This window comes from Carex rostrata, chromosome 10 (genome assembly GCF_964058835.1).
Source record: "Carex rostrata chromosome 10, lpCarRost1.2, whole genome shotgun sequence".
NCBI classification, from domain to species: Eukaryota; Viridiplantae; Streptophyta; class Magnoliopsida; order Poales; family Cyperaceae; genus Carex; species Carex rostrata.
The window spans coordinates 5,021,816-5,046,645 of NC_135927.1; the positions used below are offsets into that span (position 1 = coordinate 5,021,816).

Consider the following 24,830-nt stretch of genomic DNA (forward strand, 5'->3'; position numbering starts at 1 on the left):
AAAAACATAAATGATATGATTAAATGAAAATCTTGTGCACGCTGGCTTCTTCATAAACATCTAAAAGCGAATGATTAATTGTATCAAACCATCTAATTCAACAGATATGCTATTCTCTTCTTAAATATTAGTTGTCATTCTTTTTACAAATAGGTATATATTATTTATACAACACCAGAAATGTATGTACTATTGATCAAGTAAGATATTGGAGAAAACCAACTGAGCGCACAAGTGGGGATCATTGAAGCGAAAAGGAGGTATCTTTCCGTTTTTATTCATAGCACTAAAATAATAAATCAAATTTGTGATATCAATTTTGAAATATGTTAAAAAATTAAAATTCGATCTCCATGATGTAACACAAAATCTCAGTTTGTATTTAGATTGTCCGAGCCAATTCAATCTAAGGGTTGAATCCAAACTGAAAATTTAAGTTACTTTATAAGATGATATAAAGTCCCCCGTCTAGGCGCCTAGGAAGCGTCCAATACAGTTTCTACATTCCAACCGCCTGTACAATTTCATATAGTAAATATTTTTTTTTCATAAAAAACCCATAGATCATTACCTCATAAAATATCACAGGTCTATTTTAAGTGGTTATAACTTACTTTGGTGACACCATAAATGTATGAATCTAAATGCGGAAGTTTCATACGTCTAATATATCACTCGGCCTTGATCCATCATACTTTTTGGGTTTGCTATAATTACTTCTCAAAGCCGACATTCAATATAGAGAAGTCTTTGTTAAAAATTAATTCAAAATTATTTTTTGATGATCTGCGCATAAATTGAGTTGATTTTGAAGCAGATTTTAGACGTATCAAAATTGGATTAGCTATTTTAGGCATAGTTATTTTAGAAGTAGTTGGTATAGTGGTTAGCTCTTTGTTAGAATGTTCTATAATGGGTATTTTATTTTTGGAAACTTGTAGTATTTATTTGTGGGATCACATTGTCTTTTTTGGAAATATTACAGCTATATATTGATCTTACCCCCGTTGGATCTACAAGAGAGAAGAATCATGAATATCTTCAAGAAGAAAGTATCAGCCAAAGAAGTTCTAAGGGCGAGCAAAAGAGAGATGGGCATTGCCACAAGAAATGTCGAGAGAGAAATTGCATCACTACAGTTGGAGGAGAGGAAACTTATGGCACAACCCGGCAATGAAGCTGCTATTTGTATATTGGCACGCCAACTAGTACGGCTTAGACAACAAATTACAAATTTACAAGGAACTCGCGCACAGATTAGAGGTGTTGCCTGGCATACAAAGGCTATGTATGCTACAACTTCAATTTCATATGATATGAAAGGTGGCCATGGCTGCCATATACAACCTAATGGAGCCTGCCAAACAACTAAAGATCATGAAGGTGTTTCAGAAGCAGTCAATGCAGCTTGATACGACGATTGAGATGATATCAGAGACGATCGACGATACTCTCCATAAGATAATATGGAGGAAGAAATTGAGTTTAAAGTACTGGATGAGATTGGGGTCTATTTTGCTTCTCAGTTATCCTCAGTTCCTAAGGGCTGTAGAGCTGCAACTAACAAGGTGGATGAAACGATCACTACTCCTAATCCCCAGAATGTTGCTCCGCCATCGGCGGTGGGCTAGGAGTCCTCTTCAGAGATCGATGACTTGGAGAAAAGTCTGGCATCTTTGCGCCGGATCTACTATAAATAAAAAATTAAACATATATTTGCATAGAACTCGATTTCTGTATGCTATCATAGCTATTATGTATGCTCTTGACCTTGCATCTTGACTAGAACAAAATCCGCCTCAGTAGAGTTTTCTAGACAGTTTTGCAATGATAAAACAAAATGTTAAAATTAATTAGAAAATATTTTTAGATGAACTCTGCATAAGTTGAGTGGTTGTGGAAGTACTTTTTAGACGCATTAAAACTGAATTAATAATTTCAAGCATTGTTTTTTTTAGCATGTTATGTAGTGCGTGCTTATTGTAGGAAAATTGTGAGTATTTATTTTAGGAACGTTGTAGTAGTTCTGTATATATATAGCTAGATAAGTTCTTCTTTTGGTTATGATGATGTGTGTGTCTTCTTCTTTTGTTAATATTGTCTTAGTAAAATTTAATTGTTGAATGTTTGTTGTAAATTTATATTAAGAAAACAAAGCGACTAATTGCACCCAAGCTTCTGTATCCAGCTTTGACCAATGTACCGGTTTTCTATAATCCTTTCTTTCTATACAGAATTTTCATGATAACACAACCCAACAAATACATAATGTCAGACTTCTATCGGTTTTGACCAGTATACCGCTATAAAAATACCAATACATGAGGTGAGGCATTTTATGAAACATTTTGGCCCATTCTTATATAACACCTTAGCCCATTCCTATAAAACAAAACAAAACAAACATGCGAGCATTTATGTGGTTTGACAATGGAACCAGTTATACCCGAACTCGACACAGACAGTACTACCAAATACATCCTCTGATCATTGTCCGATAGTGTACACGGCAAATACAAGGTATGGAAAATCTCGTTTTTTCCGCTTTGAGAACTGTTGGCTCCGTTTCAAGGAGTACAATGACATGATAGTGCAGACTTGGCAATCAATAGCAACAGCTCAGACACCAACACAACTTCACAATAAATTGACAACTCTACAACAGAAAACCAAAGAATGGGCAAAAAACAGAATTACCACAATTAAGACACAAATCAGAATATGCCGAGAATACTTAGGATGGATTGATCAAGTCAAGGAAAGAAGACAGACAACACAGTTAGAAAAATTCATTGCGGCAAAAATAAAAAAAAGATACACGGATTTATCAACACTTGAAGAAGATATTTGGAGGCAGAGGGCACGAACCAAATGGGAAATGCAAGGAGATAGGGGAACCAGATTTTTTCATAATATCGCATCCGCAGCAAAGAAAACAAATACGGTTATGCAAATTGAACATCAAGGTACAGTTTGCATGGATCAGAGATCGAAAGCGCAACTTTTTTTCCAATTTTATACAGATTTGATTGGACAAACATCAACACAGGTCCCAAACATTCATTGGGATAATTTATACCCCTCAAATGACAACGCAAGAGAATTACAAGTACTGCAAGAAGACATCATCTTAGAGGAAGTCAAGACAGCCATCAAACAATGGCCAAAGAACAAAAGCCCCGGCCCGGATGGCTTTTCGGGAGAATTCTACAATCATTTCATCGACATCCTAGCACTCGACTTATGCAAGGTCTTTCAACAAGTAACGCAACAAGGCATCTCTCTTCAGCCACTAAACACATCATACATAGTACTGCTTCCAAAGAAAGAATCACCTGCAACGGTACAAGATTACAGACCAATCAGTTTACTTCACGGAATCCAAAAAATTTTCTCGAAAATTTTGGCAAATAGACTACAGCATCGTTTGCCGGAATTATTGCACAAAGCTCAGACAGGTTTCATGAAAAATAGATACATTTGTGAAAGTTTCATCTATGCACAGCATGTTCTACATACAACTCGGAAAAGAAACTTACCAATTGCCCTATTCAAAGCGGATTTCACAAAGGCATTTGACACAGTGAGTTGGGATTTCATCATGGCAGTAATGAGGGCACATGGATTTCCTGAAAAATGGCTATCATGGATTCAGCAAATCATTCTAGTTGGGACCTCACAAATCATGATCAACGGCTTATTGGGGAAAAAAATTCTGCTCAAACGAGGTGTACGACAGGGGGATCCGTTATCCCCGTTACTGTTCATACTTGCAATTGACTTTCTTGCAAGATATGTTCAAAAACTAACAGACATAGGAGCTCTAAGGTTACCATTTAGAGGAATGTCTCCTTGTTTGTTATATGCAGACGATGCTATGTTTTTTATCAAGCCAGAGGTCCGACAACTACAAGCATTGCAGATTGTCCTTACAGCTTTCAAACAGATTTCAGGGCTCTCGGTTAACTTGGCAAAATCAGAATTGATGGTATCCATGGGATCACAAGCATCACAGCAGGAATTGGCAAATGTCTTAGGCTGTAGATTGGCAACCTTGCCTTTTACATACTTAGGGCTTCCTTTGTCAAACAAGAAATTACCTAAGTCAGCATACTTGCCATTGATACAGCGCATGAACAAAAGGTTAGGTGGATGGGCAGCCAAGCATCTAACTATAGCAGGTAGAATAATATTGATAAACTCAGTCTTGTCATCACTACCGACTTACTTCATGTCATGCCTAAAATTACCAGTTTGGGTAATTAAAGACATTGATAAGATAAGAAGGGCATTCTTATGGCACGGGACAATACCACAGGCACATTCTAAAATCAACTTGGCAAATTGGAAGCTGTCTTGCACACCGAAGGATTTCGGAGGCCTAGGCATAATGGATTTGACCGTCTTCAATCAAGCTCTTTTGATCAAATGGTTCTGGCAATGGAGAAAACCAGAAATGACGTTGTGCAAATCACTGTTCCAACAGCACATAGCCACTAACGGGTTACCAGATTCACCCATCTTCATATCAGCAATTTCAAATTCCATAAGCTACTGCCAATTTTTCTTCTCACACAAGATTGGTAATGGCAAAAGGATACAGCTTTGGAATGACAACTGGGATGGTCAACTCCTGAGTACCATCCTCCCAGACCTATACACACATGCAATAGACACACAAATCACCCTTTATGAAGCCTCTCGGGTATCAAATCTCACAGCACTCTTTAGGCCGATCAGCTCCGACACCGCAAATTTGGAACTGGTAAAGTTACAAAATACACTATCGGGTATGGTTCTAAACCCGATAACAGAAGATGACATCTCTTGGAAGTGGAAGGAATCGGGCCTTTACAAGGTTCGAGAAGGATACAAAGCAATGAAGGATGCACCTATAATTCTTAACAGAGCACAAAGAATCTGGAAATTACAAGCACCCCCTCAGATGAAGGTCTTTGGATGGCTGGCATTGAACAACAAACTTCTAACCATAGATAATCTCAATAAAAGAGGATGGCCGCTAGTCAATAGATGCGTACTGTGCAAGATACAAGGGGAATCAATTAGACACATGCTTGATGAATGTACTTTCTCAAAATCAGTCTATGCAGCATTAGCACATACCATACCAGCCAAAATACCAACCTTGACATATACCACACTACCAACAGAAATGCTGACAAGTGCAACAGTACCAAAAACTCAAAGAGAGACTATGCTTATAACACAATTTATTATTTGGAGGGAGCGTTGTGCACGCACATTTACAGAAGTCAGTAAAGATGCACAAGACATCAAGGAAGAAGTCATGTGGCAACTACAGTTTCAAAAGTCAGAGGCAATGCAAACGGGAGGAAGATCATAGATGAAGAAAGAAGGATCATGAAACCAACAGCTTCAGTTTTACTTATTTGCTTATCTAATTTAGTTCCTTTCTGTTATTTATTTCAAACTCTCATTTGCTTTATTTTGCTCAATTGTTTTGAGCAACATCGATTTTCTTTATGCAGTTACATAACCAATGTAACACAACAATTCCATTTTAATTAAATACGGGCTAGACCCATATTTTTCATCAAAAAAAAAAAAAAAAAAAAAATAACCAACGGACAAAATTAAACTAAAAAAGAGATGACCAAGTTAAATTAATAATGACATGTCAAACGCCAACTGAAAAAAAACAAATGGTTGAAATGACACGAGATAGCATTGAATGCCCAGCGACGTTTATTTCTAACACCGTTTGGAACCAACACCATCGGTTCGTTATCTCGACCCGATGGAACTACTCCATTCAATGGATTATTTAATGACAAAATGACTACTATTCCCAGTTGTCCATCACTTCAAACCGATGACATTTAGTACTCAACACTGTCTGTCGGATGGTTTGAACTGTTGACATAGGTGCTCAGCACCATCGGTTCTACACCGATGGCATAGGTGAAGTGTTTTCTGGTTCTATACCTTCGCTAATGGCATTAGTTTGGAAACCGATGATGAATTACAAATTGAGCCGACAGTGAAGTGTTTTTCTATTGAAGTTTTAATATAGGAAGTAGCTAATAGTCTCCGGACTCCAATCTCTCAAAAATCCCTGGATATTTTCAAAATTCCAAGTAAAATAATTGAGCAAAGTAAAAAAACTTCAATACTAAATTATGTAAACCAATACAACGAATCCAATAAAACATAAAAACTTCTCATTTATGCATGGTCCTCAATAACCTCCACTTTAACAACTTTAACTCTTTGACCGGAACCACTTTTAGACCTTTATCCAGGACTACATCTAGAAGATCTCTAACAGTTTTTCAAACTAATAACTAACCAATACCACTTTAAAATTTCGTAAAGAAATATATATGTAAAAAAAAATTCATATTTTTTTTTCAAATATCCTTCTAGATGCTACTACTCCCATCGGTCGATTAACACAGGAGATGGCATTAAACCCTAAACGACATCAAATATCAAACACCATATGTAGGATCACCATTGGTTCATTACCAAAGTAGATCTGATGGTGTTTCGACATTAAACGACTTATTTAACGACAGAAAAACTATTACTCTCATCGGTCCCTCAACCGATGGCGTTGGAGCTGAACGCCATTAGTTTCAACCGATGGCAGACAGGAAGCGATCCTCTTATCGTTGGTTATTTTTGGCCCGGCTCGATTAGAGGAATGATGTTCTATTTCGAGTTCGAGCTGAGTTTGGACTCAACTCAAATTGAGCTCAGCTCAATTCGGCTCATTCAAGACCGTAGCTCAAAGCCCATGAGCCGGCCCGACTCATTTAGCCGGCCCAATTAGTTGATATAGGAAAAAAAAATGTACTAAAAGAAACCGGGAAAAAAATAATACAAAACCTGCATTTGCAAATTAAAAATAATTTATAATTTTGAATTCTTACATGTAGTATAACATTCAATAGATAAAATGTGAGTCTAAATACGGAAGTTTAATGATTATTCCATAAATAAACTCAAGGTATTTGTTCTATTTTCCGTTGAAGAAGTTTCCTAGAGAGAGAATTAAGAATCTAGCCTATTCTAATTTATCACTGAGCCTGATCCATCATACTGTGTGGGTTTGCTGTAATTATTTCTCAAAGCCGACATTCAATTTATAGAAGCCTTTGTTTAAAATTTATTTTTAAATGATTTGCGCATAATTAAGTTGAGTTGATTTTGAAGCAGTTTTTAGACATTGGTTATTTTAGGCATAGTTATTTTAGGAATAGTTGGTATAGTACAGCTTAGTTCTTTTTTAGAATGTTCTATAATGAGTATTTTATTTTTGGAAACCTGTAGTATTTATTCATGGAATCGCATTGTCTTTTTTTGGAAATATTACACTTATATATTGATCTTACCCCCATTGGTTCAACAAGAGAGTAGAATCATGAATATCTTCAAGAAGAAAGTGTCAGCCAAAGAAGTTCTAACGACGAGCAGAAGAGAGATGGGCGTTGCCACAACAAATGTCGAGAGAGCAATTGCATCACTACAGTTGGAGGAGAAGAAACTTGTGGCTGAGATAAGAAAGACTTCACAACCTGGCAATGAGGCAGCTACTCGTATATTGGCACGCCAGCTAGTACGGCTTAGACAGCAAATTAGAAATTTGCAAGGAACTCGCGCACAGATCAGAGGTGTTGCTGTCCATACAAAGGCTATGTATGCTACAATTTCAATTTCAACTGGTATGAAAGGTGCCAAAAAAGCCATGGCTGCCATATACAAACTAATGGAGCCTGCCAAGCAATTAAAGATCATGAAGGTCTTTCAGAAGCAGTCAACGCAGCTTGAAACAACGATTGAGATGATAGCAGACACGATCGACGATACTCTCGACAAAGATAATATGGAGGAAGAAACTGAGTTGAAGGTACTGGATGAGATTGGGGTGGATGTTGCTTCTCAGTTATCCTCAGCTCCTAAGGGCCATATAGCTGCAACTAACAAGAAGGCAAAAATGGTCGCTGGTCCTCGTCTGTGTAATGTTGCTCCTCCATCGACAATGGGCCCTGAGTCTTCTTCAGACATGAACGACTTGAAGAAAAAGCTGGTATCTTTGCGTCGGATCTGCTATAAATAAATATATATCTGTACAGAGACAGAGGTCGTTTTTTGTATGCTATCGTAGCTGTCATGTATGCTCCCGACTAGAACAAATTAAATCCGTCTCAATTGTGTTTTCTAGATAGTTTGGCAAACATAAAACAAAATGTTAAAATTAATTCAAAATTATTTTTAGATCATCTCCTGATTTAGAAGCAGTTTTAAGATGTATGAAAAATGGATTAGTTATTTTTGGCATTTGTTTTTTTTTAGCATAGTGGTTAGCTACTTTTCAGTGCTCTCGATCTTGCATCTTGACTAGAACAAAATCCGTCTCAATAGAGTTTTCTAGACAGTTTTGCAATGATAAAACAAAATGTTAAAATTAATTAGAAATTATTTTTAGATGAACTCTGCATAAGTTGAGTGGTTGTAGAAGTACTTTTTAGACGCATTAAAACTGGATTAGTTATTTCAAGAATTGTTTTCATTAGCATGTTATGTAATGGGTGCTTATTGTAGGAATATTCTGAGTATTTATTTTAGGAACGTTGTAGTAGTTCTGTATATAAATAGCTAGATAAGTTCTTCTTTTGGTTATGATGACGTGTATGTCTTATTCTCTTGTTAATATTATCATAGTAAAATTTAATTGTTGAATGTTTCTGATTATGTTGTATATGTTGTTATAAATTAAAATTAAGAAAACAAATTAAGCGACTAATTGCACCCAAGCTTCTGTATCCAGTTTTGACCAATGTACCGGTTTTCTATAATTCTTTATTTCTATACATAATTTTCAAGATAACCACCAACAAATACATAATGTCATCCTTCTATAGGTTTTGACCAGTATACCGCTAAGAACGGACATATATTATATTGGTTCTATAAAAAAAAACCGATACAACAGGTCAGGTATTTTATAAAACTTGTTGGCCCATTCTTATATAACACCTTAGCCCATTCCTATAAAACAAAACAAAACAAACAGGTTAGCATTTCTGTGGTTTATAATTTTGATTTCTTACATGTAGTATAACATTCAATAGATAAAATGTGAGTCTAAATACGGAAGTTTAATGATTATTCAATAAATAAACCCAAGGTATTTGTTGCATTTTCCGTTGAAGTTCCCTAGAGATAGAACTAAGAATCTAGCCTATTCTAATTTATCACTGAGCCTATTCCATCATACTTTGTGGGTTTGCTGTAATTATTTCTCAAAGCCAACATTCAATTATAGAAGCCATTGTTTAAAATTTATTTTTAAATGATCTGCGCATAAGTTGAGTTGATTTTGAAGCAGTTTTTAGACATTGGTTATTTTAGGCATAGTTATTTTAGGAATAGTTGGTATAGTACAGCTTAGTTCTGTTTTAGAATGTTCTATAATGAGTATTTTATTTTTGGAAACCTGTAGTATTTATTCATGGAATCGCATTGTCTTTTTTTGGAAATATTACACTTATATATTTATCTTACCCGCATTGGTTCTACAAGAGAGAAGAATCATGAATATATTCAAGAAGAAAGTGTCAACCAAAGAAGTTCTAACGACGAGCAAAAGGGAGATGGGCGTTGCCACAACAAATGTCGAGAGAGAAATTGCATCACTACAGTTGGAGGAGAAGAAACTTGTGGCTGAGATAAGAAAGACTGCACAACCTGGCAATGAGGCAGCTACTCGTATATTGGCACGCCAGCTAGTACAGCTTAGACAGCAAATTAGAAATTTGCAAGGAACTCGTGCACAGATCAGAGGTGTTGCTGTCCATACAAAGGCTATGTATGCTACAACTTCAATTTCAACTGGTATGAAAGGTGCCAAAAAAGCCATGGCTGCCATATACAAACTAATGGAGCCTGCCAAGCAATTAAAGATCATGAAGGTCTTTCAGAAGCAGTCAACGCAGCTTGAAACGACGATTGAGATGATAGCAGACACGATCGACGATACTCTCGACAAAGATAATATGGAGGAAGAAACTGAGTCGAAGGTACTCGATGAGATTGGGGTGGATGTTGCTTCTCAGTTATCCTCAGCTCCTAAGGGCCATACAGCTGCAACTAACAAGAAGGCAAAAATGGTCGCTGGTCCTAGTCTGAGTAATGTTGCTCCTCCATCGACAATGAGCCCTGAGTCCTCTTCAGGGATGGACGACTTGAAGAAAAAGCTGGCATCTTTGCGTTGGATCTGCTATAAATAAACAATTAAACATATATCTGTATAGAGGTAGAGGTCGATTTCTGTATGTTATCGTAGCTGTCATGTTTCCTCTCGACTATAACAAATTAAATCCGTCTCAATTGTGTTTTCTAGATAGTTTGGCAAACATAAAAAAAATTGTTAAAATTAATTAAAAATTATTTTTAGAACATCTCCTGATTTAGAAGCAGTTTTTAGATGTAAGAAACATGGATTAGTTATTTTTCTCAAAAAGATAAAATGGATTAGTTATTTTTGGCATTTGTTTTTTTTTTAGCATTGTTATTTTAGGAATAGTTGGCATAGCGGTTAGTTACTTTTCAATGCTCTCGATCTTGCATCTTGACTAGAACAAAATCCGTCTCAATAGAGTTTTCTAGTCTGTTTTGCAATGATAAAACAAAATGTTAAAATTAATTAGAAATTATTTTTAGATGAACTCTGCGTAAGTTGAGTGGTTGTAGAAGTACTTTTTAGACGCATTAAAACTGGATTAGTTATTTCAAGAATTGTTTTCATTAGCATGTTATGTAATGGGTGCTTATTGTAGGAATATTCTGAGTATTTATTTTAGGAACGTTGTAGTAGTTCTGTATATATATAGCTAGATAAGTTCTTCTTTTGTTTATGATGATGTGTATGTCCTCTTCTTTTGTTAATATTATCATAGTAAAATTTAATTGTTGAATGTTTCTGATGATGTTGTATATGTTGTTATAAATTAAAATTACGAAAACAAATTAAGCGACTAATTGCACCCAAGCTTCTGTATCCAGTTTTGACCAATCTACCGGTTTTCTATAATTCTTTATTTCTATACATAAGTTTCATGATAACCACCCAACAAATACATAATGTCAGACTTCTATAGGTTTTGACCAATATACCGCTAAGAACGGACATATATTATATTGGTTCTATAAAAAAACCGATACAAGAGGTGAGGTATTTTATAAAACATGTTTGCCCATTCTTATATAACACCTTAGCCCATTCCTATAAAACAAAACGAAACAAACAGGTGAGCATTTCTGTGGTTGATAAAACACCTTAGCCCATTCCTATATATATAACCAACGGACAAAACTAAGAAAGAGATGACAAAGTTAAATTAACTATGACCTGTCAAACGCTAACTGAAACAAAACAAATGGTGTAAATGACACAAGAGATAGAATTGAATGCCCTAACACTGTTTTGATGCAACACCATCGGTTCGTTATTTCAACCCGATGGAATTACTCCATTCAACGGATTATTTAATGACAAAACAACTATTATCCCATCTGTCCATCACTTCGAGCTGATGACATTGGGTACTCAACACCGTCCGTGGGATGGTTTGAACTGTTGACATAGGTGCTCAACACCATCGGTTCTACGCTGATGTCATAGGTGAGAAGTGTTTTCCGATTGTATACCTTTGCTAATGGCATTAGTTTGGAAACCAATGATGAATTACAAATTGAGCCGATAATGAAGTGTTTTTCTGCTGAAGTTTTAATATAAGCAGCAGCAGTCACCGGACACCAACTCCCAAAAATCCCTTGATATTTTCAAAATTCCCTGTAAGCTAATAGAGTGAAGTCGGTAATCTTTAATACTAAATCATGTAAACCAATTCAACGAATCCTGTAAAACATAAAAACTTCTCATTTATGTGTGGTTCTCAATATCCTCTATTTTAACCTCTACTTTAACAACTTTAACTCTTTTACCGGAACCACTTTTAGACCTTTAAACAGGAGCACATTTTGAAGATCTATGACAGGTTTTCAAACTAATAACTAACCAGGATCACTTTAAAATTCAGTAAACAGATATATGTAAAAAAATATTCAATTTTTTTTTTTCAATTTTTTTTTTCAAATATCCTTCAAGATGCTACTACTCCCCTCGGTCAATTAACACAGGAGATGGCATTAAACCCTAAACGACATCAAATATCAAACACCGTATGTAGGCTCATCATCGGTTCATTACCAAAGTAGATCCGATGGTGTTTCTACATTAAACGACTTATTTAATGACCGAAAAATTACTACTCACATCGGTTCCTCAACGGATGGCATTGGACCAGAACGCCATCAGTTTTAGCCAATGGCATATGTGTGTACATTTCCTATCGGGACGATAAGCAACTGTTCAGAACCCAATGTCTGAACGCGATTACAACTGATATAACCAGCAGCTTCATTAACAGAATGTATGCGACATCTTCATTAAAAAAGGTACTAAAAGAAACCGGGAAAAAAATAATACAAAACCTGCATTTACAAATTAAAAATAATTTATAATTTTGAATTCTTACATGTAGTATAACATTCAATAGATAAAATGTGAGTCTAAATACGGAAGTTTAATGATTATTCCATAAATAAACCCAAGGTATTTGTTCCATTTTCCGTTGAAGAAGTTCCCTAGAGAGAGAATTAAGAATCTAGCCTATTCTAATTTATCACTGAGCCTGATCCATCAAACTGTGTGGGTTTGCTGTAATTATTTCTCAAAGCCGACATTCAATTTATAGAAGCCTTTGTTTAAAATTTATTCTTAAATGATCTGCGCATAAGTTGAGTTGATTTTGAAGCAGTTTTTAGACATTGGTTATTTTAGGAATAGTTATTTTAGGAATAGTTGGTATAGTACAGCTTAGTTCTTTTTTAGAATGTTCTATAATGAGTATTTTATTTTTGGAAACCTGTAGTATTTATTCAATGAATCGCATTGTCTTTTTTTGGAAATATTACACTTATATATTGATCTTACCCCCATTGGTTCTACAAGAGAGAATAATCATGAATATCTTCAAGAAGAAAGTGTCAATCAAAGAAGTTCTAACGACGAGCAAAAGGGAGATGGGCGTTGCCACAACAAATGTCGAGAGAGCAATTGCATCACTACAGTTGGAGGAGAAGAAACTTGTGGCTGAGATAAGAAAGACTGCAAAACCTGGAAATGGGGCAGCTACTCGTATATTGGCACGCCAGCTAGTACGGCTTAGACAGCAAATTAGAAATTTGCAAGGAACTCGCGCACAGATCAGAGGTGTTTCTGTCCATACAAAGGCTATGTATGCTACAACTTCAATTTCAACTGGTATGAAAGGTGCCAAAAAAGCCATGGCTGCCATATACAAACTAATGGAGCCTGCCAAGCAATTAAAGATCATGAAGGTCTTTCAGAAGCAGTCAACGCAGCTTGAAACGACGATTGAGATGATAGCAGACACGATCGACGATACTCTCGACAAAGATAATATGGAGGAAGAAACTGAGTTGAAGGTACTGGATGAGATTGGGGTGGATGTTGCTTCTGATCAGTTATCCTCAGCTCCTAAGGGCCATATAGCTGCAACTAACAAGAAGGCAAAAATGGTCGCTGGTCCTCATCTGTGTAATGTTGCTCCTCCATCGACAATGGGCCCTGAGTCTTCTTCAGACATGGACGACTTGAAGAAAAAGCTGGTATCTTTGCGTCGGATCTGCTATAAATAAACATTTAAACATATATCTGTACAGAGACAGAGGTTGTTTTTTGTATGCTATCGTAGCTGTCATGTATGCTCCCGACTAGAACAAATTAAATCCGTCTCAATTGTGTTTTCTAGATAGTTTGGCAAACATAAAACAAAATGTTAAAATCAATTCAAAATTATTTTTAGATCATCTCCTGATTGAGAAGCAGTTTTTAGATGTATGAAAAATGGACTAGTTATTTTTCTCAATAAAATAAATAAAATGGATTAGTTATTTTTGGCATTTGTTTTTTTTAGCATAGTTATTTTAGGAATAGTTGGCATAGTGGTTAGTAACTTTTCAGCGTGTTCTCTAGTGGGCGCTTATTATACGAAAGTTGTAATGTTTTATATACAATTGAACTATTGAGTAAGAGAAAAGAAAATAAAGTTTAGTATTTACGCAGATATTTTTCTTCTCTTTTTTTCCTTTTGCATAGTGGCACAAGGCAGTGATTGTGATATTAAATGGGAAGTGCTATTTTTAGGACTTTGTTTGAATATTTATTTTAAAATATTCAGGGCACAATTCAACTTTTTTACCCTTACCTTTGCCCCTAATTAATGCTTACCTAATTTTTTTGTTCTTAACTTAATTAATAGAATACCTGCCAGCGGTTTAGCCTTTTTTTTATGGAAATAAGTAAATTGTGTGTTTTTTTTTTATCAAATTTAATTTTCTATGACGTGTTAACTATAATCTATCATGAAAACTAGTATCAAATAATTCAACAACCTTCATAACAATCAAATCATTATGCAATTGAGTAGTATAAAATATTTTGAAAAGTATATCTATTTAATATTAAGGAAAATATCAGGCATTTGTAAAATTAGAAAACTAAATTTGTAAATGTATTTTTCATTTCTTAAATATCATATGTATCATGTTATAACCAATTCGAATGATGTTTACCACTCAATCTAACCATTTTAAATTTTTAATAGTGTAATTTAACGACTTTGTGATAAACTACTAATTGAAATTGATTCAAATATCAAACTGATTTTAAATTTTTAATTTAAACATTTTCATTGTTTTTTTCAAAATATCAAATGAATGTACACCAAAATTACACCAATATATTAGAAAAATCAATTTTGTTGTACCATAACAATTTGGTTGCTATGGAGGATCATGATTAGTTGATAATGGTATATTAATATTATCTTCGCAAAAAAAGAATGAAATTTTAGAAGAAAAAAAGTACTACTTTCAATACCAAGAATTTATATTGATTAATTATGCCAAATTGTGAACTGTTTTCATTCAGAAAAATATAAAATTTGGTCTCCAAGTACATTTCAATATGGAGATCACATCTAACGGTTTAGATTCACTTTTTGGATTTTATAAACGAAAAAATGACTTATAATCATATACCCTCATATGCTTATCTTTGTAGAGTAGTCAATCTCTATATATATACATATATATATACATATATATATACATATATATATATATACATATATATATATATACATATATATATACATATATATATACATATATATATACATATATATATACATATATATATACATATATATATACGAGTTGGGCTACAGTGAGTTGCGAAGTAAAATGACTATTTTACTTCACGCTCATATTTTGCGATTTCAAAGTTCAAAATATCGATCCGAACCGTTCATCTTGTTCTCCATATTGAAATGTGCTTGGAGACCAAATTTTACATTTTTTCGAATTTGTTTACTATTTATTAAGTAATTTTGAAAGTCGCTGATCTGATGGTTCAGAAAATTTTACTGTTTTTTAATGTTCACAGCAAAACAACAATTTTAAAAAATGCTTAATAAATAGTAAAAAAAATTCCAAAAAAATATAAAATTTGGTCTCCAAGCACATTTCAATATGGATTAAACATCTAACGATTCGAATCGGTCATTTTGACTTTCAAAATAAAAATACGGCGTGAAGTAGAAACGCGTTTTACTTTGCAACTCACCATAGCCCATCTCATATATATACATAGAGGAGGGATCCAATTACACTCTTTCATGGTGACACTGGATTACACCCTATTTTTTTAAAGTCCAAACAGTCGATCCAAATCAATCAACATGATGGATATGTTAAAATGTGGTTGCAGATCAATTTTTACATTTTTCTGAATTTGTTTTTCTATTTTATTAAGATGGATACAAAAATTCAATTATTTGAATATAGAGATTTTGTTAAATACTTAATAAATAGTAAAACAATTTCAAACAATATAAAATTTGATCTGCAACCACATTTTAACACTAGTATCATACCAGGCGTTGCAACGGGGAGACATATTATAAAAAACAAATATATCAATAAAAATAATAATTATCTAAAAATTAAAACACATGTTAATAGAAAATTTATATGATTTTGTATTTTTAATTAACTTTAATCGTGATCTCTGATAACAATTTGATGATGTGATGATTTTTTATTTTTAAGTACCAATGATATCAAAAAACATAAATAAAAAGTGTTATCGTGTGTATGTAGAGGATATATATACACACATACATATTATAAGAAAAATATATATACACACACACATATTATAAGAAAAATATATATTCACACACACGTTCCAATTTATATTCTTCTTTGTTTCCAATTTAGAACACACACACACACACATTGATATATTCTATATTGGAAATATATTCTAAATTGCCCACACCAATATGTATAGAAACAAAGAAAGAGAAATAAGGAAATAAAAAAAAATGATTTCCATTGTGATCCGTATAGAAACGAAGAAGTAAGGAAACAATAAATAAGAAAATGGAAGGTGGAGTCTTCTTAATTGAAGAGGAGAAATATGGAAACAAAAAAAATAAGGAAACGGATAAATATATCACTAAATTTCATAATTTATTCAATTTTAATTGTAACGTATCGTGTGACAACATATGTGGTGGGTATGTTTTTAACTAAATTTAGACTTATATACATAAAACAGATGTATTTAATCAAAAGAAGACAAAATATGTAATTGGAGAGCTGACATCAAATCCGAAGTTTCATCTCTCAATCGTAGCCGTTGGCGGATCGGACACCCAACGTGCTTAATAATAGAATACAGATATCCATTATGTTGAACGATTTGGATCGACTGTTTGAAAAATATAACTGTAATTCCGTGTCACCAAAAAAAGGTGTAAAAAGTAGTTAAAAATTTTCTAAAAATATAATTGTTTTGAAAGTGACTTATTTTGAAAATGACTGATTTTCAAAAATTCTAAAAAAGTAGTAAAAAAGTTCGAAGTAATATAAAATTTGGTCTCCAAGCACAATTTAATATGGATATCAACTTCAACAGTTTAGATCGATGGTGTGAACTTTGAAACTAGAGATATGAGCGCAAATTAAAATGCTCACTTTAATTTGCAAGCATGGTAGCCTTACTCTGTGTGTGTGTGTGTATCGATGGTTAAAAATCAACATCAAAGATGGTATTCCGACCGTCAATTATAATAGTAAACATCACTGATTGTACATCTTGTTGATAGCACCATTGCCGAATGGGATTGCAGTATTGCAATAATCAGTGATGATTTTTTACTATAAGTACCGTTGCCGTCTGTGGTAATGATAAACCGTATTGTTTCAATTGTACTTCGCAGGTGGTTGGGAAAGAAGAACAGTTGGGAGAAGTCTTCTGACTCAGAAAATGAAACTATTCAAACAGAATACTTATTGGAATAACCCCAAAAGCATGGATCGATATTTCTGAAATTGCGCATGCTCTGTAACTGTTGGGAGAGAGCGTTGCGATTCTTGCGAACCCTGAAGACCTGAACCCTATCCTACATCTACATGAAACACAGTGTTATGACTAATGAATTGACACTAAAGAGAGCAACGACTGCAATGCGTGGCTCGAACCGGAGGCATGACATTGCATGCTGTTTAAGAGATCTCATGGGCTTTCTTTGAGAAGAGGCCCAATCTGAATACTCCTCTTGACAGAAAAGGCCTTTCTTACTGGGACTTGTTCCATCCTAGTTCTATAATATAACTATGTTTATTTATAGCATCGAAGCTACACCGGTGTAATTATATATTCCATCTTTTAGGGCATCATTTTGTGTATATATTCTTATGGAACTTCAAATTAAACATGTTATTTCTTCAAATAGTTGGCTGTATTTTGACAGAAATTTTAAATAACTGACGAAATCACGGAGTTTATTTAAGACCAAATCTAACTAACTAAAATCAAACAAATTTGGCCTAATATTATTTTAAAAACTAATCAAATAAAGTTGTGACGATGCCATCTCCAATCATGAAGTCGACCCTATATATTGTTGACTTTTGTTAAAAATGCATCCCATAAATGTGGAAAGAAAAACAAAAGGAAGCGTCTAATTGTCCACAGCCTTTTGTCCACCATTTGTCCACAGCTTTGACTTCTACATGCTGTATAATTATACAATATATCACATAAAATATATCAGTTAATCACAAAACATCCAGCAACTATTTGAAGTGGTCCCATGATAGTTAGAAAAAGATTGCAACTTGCACAACAAGACAAAATAAATGTACTTTCAAACTGTACTTTCGGAAATTACAGTTATAGAAAGTTATTGGTAGTTAGAGTTAGTTATTAGCGGTTATTAGCAGTTATTGGCAGTTAGAGTTAATTATTAGCGTCCGCACTGGGTTGAATCTTGTATACTGTAAAATTGAATCTTGTATACAGTAAAATTTTCAATTGAATCTTGTATACTGTAAAATTGAATTTTCTACACAGTAAAATTTACAATTGAATCTTGTATACTGTAAAATTGAATCTTGTATACAGTAAAATTTTCAATTGAATCTTGTATACTGTAAAAATTAAATCTTGTATACAGTATAATTTTCAATTGAATCTTGCATACTGTAAAATATATACTGTAAAATTGAATCTTGTATACTGTAAAATTTTCAAATAATACTGAAAATTTTCGATTGAATCTTGTATACTGTAAAATTTTCCTCCAGATTTTCACAAGATGAATATTGGAAAATTACAAGATGAATACTGTAAAATTACAAGATAAATACTGTAAAATTAACAAATCAATACTCCATATCGCCTTTCTATCATCTCTTTCCTCCATATTTCCACAAGATGAATACTGTAAAATTAACGGGACAGTACTATAAAATTAACAGATCAATACTCCATATCGCCTCTCTATCATATCTTTCTTCCAGATTTCTACAAGATGAATACTGTAAAATAACAAGATGAATACTATAAAATTAACAAGGCAATACTGTAAAATTAACAGATTAATACTCCATATCGCCTCTCTATCATCTATTTCCTCCAGATTTCAACAAGATGAATACTGTAAAATGACACCAACAAAATTGAGTAAAATTTTTTCTTTAATTATAACCTGTAAAACAAAATATTGAATCATGTAAGTTCTGAAATCATAAAATTCAAATCGACGACATTACGAATAAAATGTGTGTAATGTCAAATTCAGTTGGTCCAGTTATTGTGAAAACCAAATAATATAGTATTTTAATTGTAAAAGAAATAATTGAAGCTGCCTTTGCATATAGTACTGAACCAATAATGTCAAATTCAGCTGCCTCTGTTGATTCGAGCCTTTATCCCAGAACAACACTTACTTAAAATTGAAAAACAAGAATTTTTTTTTGGGACAAGTATGAATTGGTCGGGTATTGCTCACAGGAGGTACAGTCCATAGTTATATTAGCGCTGGATAAGCAAATTAAAAGGAAAAAAAAGAAATACTACTAACCAGTGGGGATCAGTTTCAGAGGGAATTGCTAAAGAAAGAGCAGTTATTATCCCCAAACAAGTTCCAATTTGCGCCTATATTCACAATAAAAACCTTGACGCAAAGTGAAAAATATTTACAACAAAAAACCTTGATGCAAAGTGAAATTATTTACCAGTGGCCTATATTCCAAAAATACCCTCCAATCAGTACCAGTAAGGAGATGCCCACAATGAAGATCAGCATACTAAGATCAACGTATCCAGTCTTGACTCTTGATAGGCGCAACCGTGCAAGACGTACAGTCAGGCTAGTTCTACAATTTTCAGCAATTTGTCCATTTTTAGGTCCCTTTCCACTGTGACTCCGTAGCATATGTTTTTACTGAGTTCAACAAAGATTCCTAGATTTTAATATTGTACAGTCAGGCTATATACCAGTCTCAAAAGTTGGAAACTAAATAAGAGATTTGTAGCTGCTATCAAGTCTTTCAAAAAAAAAAATAATAATAAGAGATTTGATAATGATTTACGGTATTGATTTATGAGAAGAAATTAAATTACTAGTTGAGACTAAAGAGCCATAATTCCTTGCTATATTGTAAAGATCTGCATATATTCAAATAATAAACATTAGTAAGAGGCCTCTATTTTGCTAGTAAATGTAAAGCAAACTCAACAAAATAGAAATCATCATGCAACACATGAATGACAAATCCATTATACAGACATAGTTAATTGCAAACCTAGTTACTGCAACTTGTACAAACATGATTTTCTTTTTTTTTTTAAAAACATAAACACACAGAGCCTATCATATAACAATGGACACGCAAAGAAAAAAACTATATACAAATCTTAACCAAAAGAGGACAAGAATAGAACATTTAATTCACCTTCATAAATAACATTTACCAACTTACTATAATTTTTACCTTAACCATAAAAATTACAAAATAGCCCGGGAAAATAATACCTTAATAAAGTAGTCTCATGCATCGAATTTTAAGTCTTCTTTGTTTGGATTGACGGTTGGTCAAGATCTCCGTCATTAGCGCCTTGCAAGATCAATAAGGTATCATTCGTCATCACTGATTTCAAGTTAAGAAAGGGCAAGAATATCTAGCAACGTGGCGAGCTTGAGATTTAGCTCGTGAAACTCCGAAGCAACAGTTTGAGACTGGAGGAGTAATCTCATAGGCTGCGACCTGAGCATCATCAGATAAACTGTGAGATTACTTGAAAGTGGCACAAGAACATCATCAGGTAAACTGTGTTACTGGTACACAATGATCAGAAATAGATGGGAAGATCTCATTGAGGCATTTCACTGAACAATTGGTAGGCATGACAAGATCCACCTAAACACTTCAAAATATAGTAAAAGTGTGATAGATTACAGTGCACATTCGGAAAATTTGGATCACCATAGTGAGAGAAATGGAGATCGTCACGGCCGATTTGGAGATCGCCGCCATGGGATTAAGTCGTTGCACAGCGAGAAGTGAGAACACGAAGAACCGATCAGTGAAGAGAGGCTATGGAAATCTGTATAAGTATCACATCTTTAGAATCAGGGATCGACGAGGTTTATAGATCGAAGTTAAAATTGAATTCAAAATTCACGATCCGTCGGACGGGGGAGAGAGAATGAGGAGAGAAATCACGAAGGGAAATCGCCTCAGGAAGAAAAAATCAGATCGGGAAGGAAGGTTTTTAAGCTACGCCTAAAGCTTCTTCAGTAGCGACAATAGTTTGAATGAAATGGCGAAGAGAAATAGGAAGGAAATGGTCTCATCAAGTAAAAAATCTGATCGGAGAAAAGGTTTCAAAAATGAGATTAATAAAAAGGGAAAGTGACGATCGGACAAGAAAAGTTCATATACGCGAATTTGAGTTGTCGTTAGAAAGTGGGGATCAGATAGAGTCCGTTAAAAACAGTTAAAACCGAGTGGATAAGGCGCTGTGGAAAAAGTGTGGACAAGGTGCTGTGGACAGAAACCTTTTCTCTTATTTTAAAAACTAATCAAATGAGAAAAAGTCAAAAACCTGCCTGTTAGATATACCCAAGAGACAAATCTATTGATATTTAATTCGGATATGGGTATAAGAACTGGCAATATTCGATTGCTCAATTTAGGACATAAATTAACACTTGATCAAACGCCTTATCAATTATAATTTAATATATAAATTACCTTCAGTACAGAGAAAAACTTCATAGCTTTATACATTTATCTTTTAGTTTGGATTTAATATATCGATAAAAATTTGTTTTAAAGACGAAGATAAAAAAAATTAATAATGTAACAATATATATATTCGCGTGACTAAGTCGGCACTCTTATTTCATGTGCAGTAAGTAGGGGATAACTGTATTTTTAATCATAAAGTATACACTAATCCAGCCTGTAGTCGAGACAGGCTCTAGTGATCATTTGCTTGATCACCATGTGATCCTTAATTTGTAATTGACTTTACGTTTTGCCATTAAGCGATTTTTTTTTTCGTGTCTTAGTCGTTAATTTCTTCCTGATTTTGGTAGATCACAATCCAGTTTGAACTACAAAATTTATCACCTAAATGTTCAAGTCAAGATTGTGAATGCACTGAAATTATGGGTGTCAATGACACCCTTTCATCCGTTCACTCGACCAGTATTGTATCTGAAAAGATTGATAAGGATAAGATTTTTTTTGTTAGCTTATTGGGCACGGGTAAGGCTAACATTTTTTTTCCATTATCTTACCCATTATCTTGTAAGATAATTTGTAACAATAAAATTATAATATAAATATATATTTGTGTGGAGATAATACATGATACAATAAAGTTTTATATTTTACTAAATATTCATAATACAAATTAGTTGTATTCATTATTTTTTTCTTGTTTTGAAAAATATTTTATTGAAACCACAAATTGAAATGTTATTGGCACATTTTTATCCATTTACCCAATCAACCTGTACCGTATTAAAAAAAGGTTAAGGATAAAGATTATTTTTTTATCAGGTTATGAAAATTCCTCCACCCAACTCATATCGTAGCCGTTGACACCTCTAACTGAAATGGTTGACTCGATGACGGTAATTACATTATTCAACCAAAATTAATTAAAAAAATTATTACCGGAGTATAAATTGAAGTTCATATGCCTTCATTCCAGTCCAAAAAGATCGAAATAAATGAATTAGTAACCCCCAAAAATAAATTCTGGTAGAAATAAATGAATCAGCATACATGAAAGAAGCTAAAAGAAAACAAAACAAAACATAGAATGAAATCAATGCTGGAGAACTAATTGAGAATCACACTCTTGCTCATGGATCTGATATCTTCAATCAGCCGGTGAAATTCTCTGAAAGATGACCCTCCCTCAGCAATCCTCTCCTTCACCGCATCAGCTATATCTCGTGCTGATTGCCTAAACCTTGCGGCTGATTCCCCTTCCATCATCTCTCTCACCATCTTCTCCACCACTTCTCGGTTGCATATGTCCTTCATGTCCAACCCAATCTTCCAAATCTCAGCAACAAATCGACTGTTTATTTGCTGGTCAAGAAAGAATGGGCAGCACAGCATCGGCACCCGTTCGATTATACTCTCCAGAGTCGAATTCCATCCACTATGCGTTAGAAAGCACCCGACAGCCCGGTGGGCTAGCACTTTCTGTTGTGGGGCCCATGAGATGATCCTTCCTTGTTCTTCTCGCAATATATTCTTAATCTCGTCTGTCCCACCAGGACCTTTTACCATGTCTGGCCGTAGAACCCAAAGAAACTTGTGGCCACTGTTAACCAAACCAGAGTAGAACTCATGGAGTTCTTCTCTCATCAGCGTGGTGAAACTCCCAAAGCTAACATAGACCACTGACTTGTTCGGCTGTGAATCGAGCCACTTGAGGCATACGGAATCTTCCTGCCAGAGACTTGATGTGTGTGGTGATGCATCAGTGGTGCCACAAGAAGATCGGTATGACTTGAGAATTGCATGGAGAGGACCCACTGCATAGGTCACGGGGATTTGTGACCGGATGTGATGAACCACGGTAGATTCCAACACTTCTGTTGTGTTAAGGATGAAACCCCTCGTTTTACCACTGTATGCTGACACGGTGGCCATGTACTTGACTTCAGGATCATCTGCATTTTTAACTCCTCTAAACAACTCCAGTAAGTCTCTTCGCCAAAGAAAACCCTCCATCCCTGGCACCCCTTTGACCAACTCATCTAAATCAACACCTTCCCTGAATGGCAACTCTCCGTTATGAAACAATTTTGGTATGCATAAGTAAGCCCAGATATTACATGCACTAGGCATCTGAAAACACAAACATGGTAAACCTAGCTCTTCTGACAAATCCACAACAAATGGAAGAAATCCATCAACTATAACACATGATACCGGCGGAAACGCATTGGAAGTATCTCCACTCGGCTTTGCTAGCAGAAAATCACTTAACAGTAGGCGGGACCGCGGGAGTTCATGTTCAATGACTCAGCGACATCTATCAAGAGGTTGGCATCACGAGGCTGGTCATCGGGCAGGCCGTCTGGGATGGATTTGAAATGAAGGAGAGGAATGGTGGGGAGACAGGAAGAACTAAGGGAGAGGTGGTGGTGGGTGTCTTCGGTGTTGAGTAGAGTGATGCGGAGGCCAGAGATGGCAAGGAGTTCAGCCAGCTTCATCATGCAGTTCAGTGGGCCCTGAGATGGATATGGGAAAATCAGCACGTGTGGGTTGTTCTTGTTTGGTGCCATGGCCAGAGATCTATGTGACATTTAAATGGTGTGTTACTATATATGCTTTTTCTCTTCCTCCTACTTTAGCTCTATCTGTCTGTTTAGTTGATTTACATGTGGAAAAATATTTTGATAGTCAAAACTTCATAGAGATCGAGGTCTGAAATTATTTATTTGCTACTCTGTCAGAGTTCTGCCTCAAGCAAATTAATGAAGAGTACTGATGATTTTGGAGAACTGAAAAAAAATATTAATTGGATAAATCTCTTAATAATTTTACACTTCTCCCTAAGATCTATTTATATGTTACATGATAAATCAAAGAGCCGTTGAAATATCAAACGGTATTGTTTGTTTAATTGATACCAAAATTTATCCTTATTATTAACAATAAAGAAAGTTTCTTTTTGTCCCTTGATTAAATCATAGCCCTTGGATCAATGATGATGAAAATATGACTAGATGAGATCATTAATTTTATTTCTCAAAGGACCGGTCAGCTTTAAATAAACAATATGTGGCATTTATCAATCA

General features: G+C 34.5%; 5 pseudogenes; 4 read left to right on the forward strand and 1 right to left on the reverse strand.

The window, feature by feature from the left end:
• The first annotated feature begins 1,025 nt into the window (after nt 1-1,025).
• LOC144560189 (vacuolar protein sorting-associated protein 2 homolog 2 pseudogene) lies at nt 1,026-1,700 on the forward strand (annotated as a pseudogene).
• A 5,642-nt stretch (nt 1,701-7,342) lies between these two features.
• Nucleotides 7,343-8,104, forward strand: LOC144560190 (vacuolar protein sorting-associated protein 2 homolog 2 pseudogene; annotated as a pseudogene).
• A 1,477-nt stretch (nt 8,105-9,581) lies between these two features.
• On the forward strand, nt 9,582-10,302 carry LOC144560858 (vacuolar protein sorting-associated protein 2 homolog 2 pseudogene; annotated as a pseudogene).
• A 2,772-nt stretch (nt 10,303-13,074) lies between these two features.
• LOC144560191 (vacuolar protein sorting-associated protein 2 homolog 2 pseudogene) lies at nt 13,075-13,773 on the forward strand (annotated as a pseudogene).
• A 9,030-nt stretch (nt 13,774-22,803) lies between these two features.
• LOC144560192 (myricetin 3-O-rhamnoside 1,2-glucosyltransferase UGT709G2 pseudogene) lies at nt 22,804-24,328 on the reverse strand (annotated as a pseudogene).
• Between the last annotated feature and the right edge of the window lie 502 nt (nt 24,329-24,830).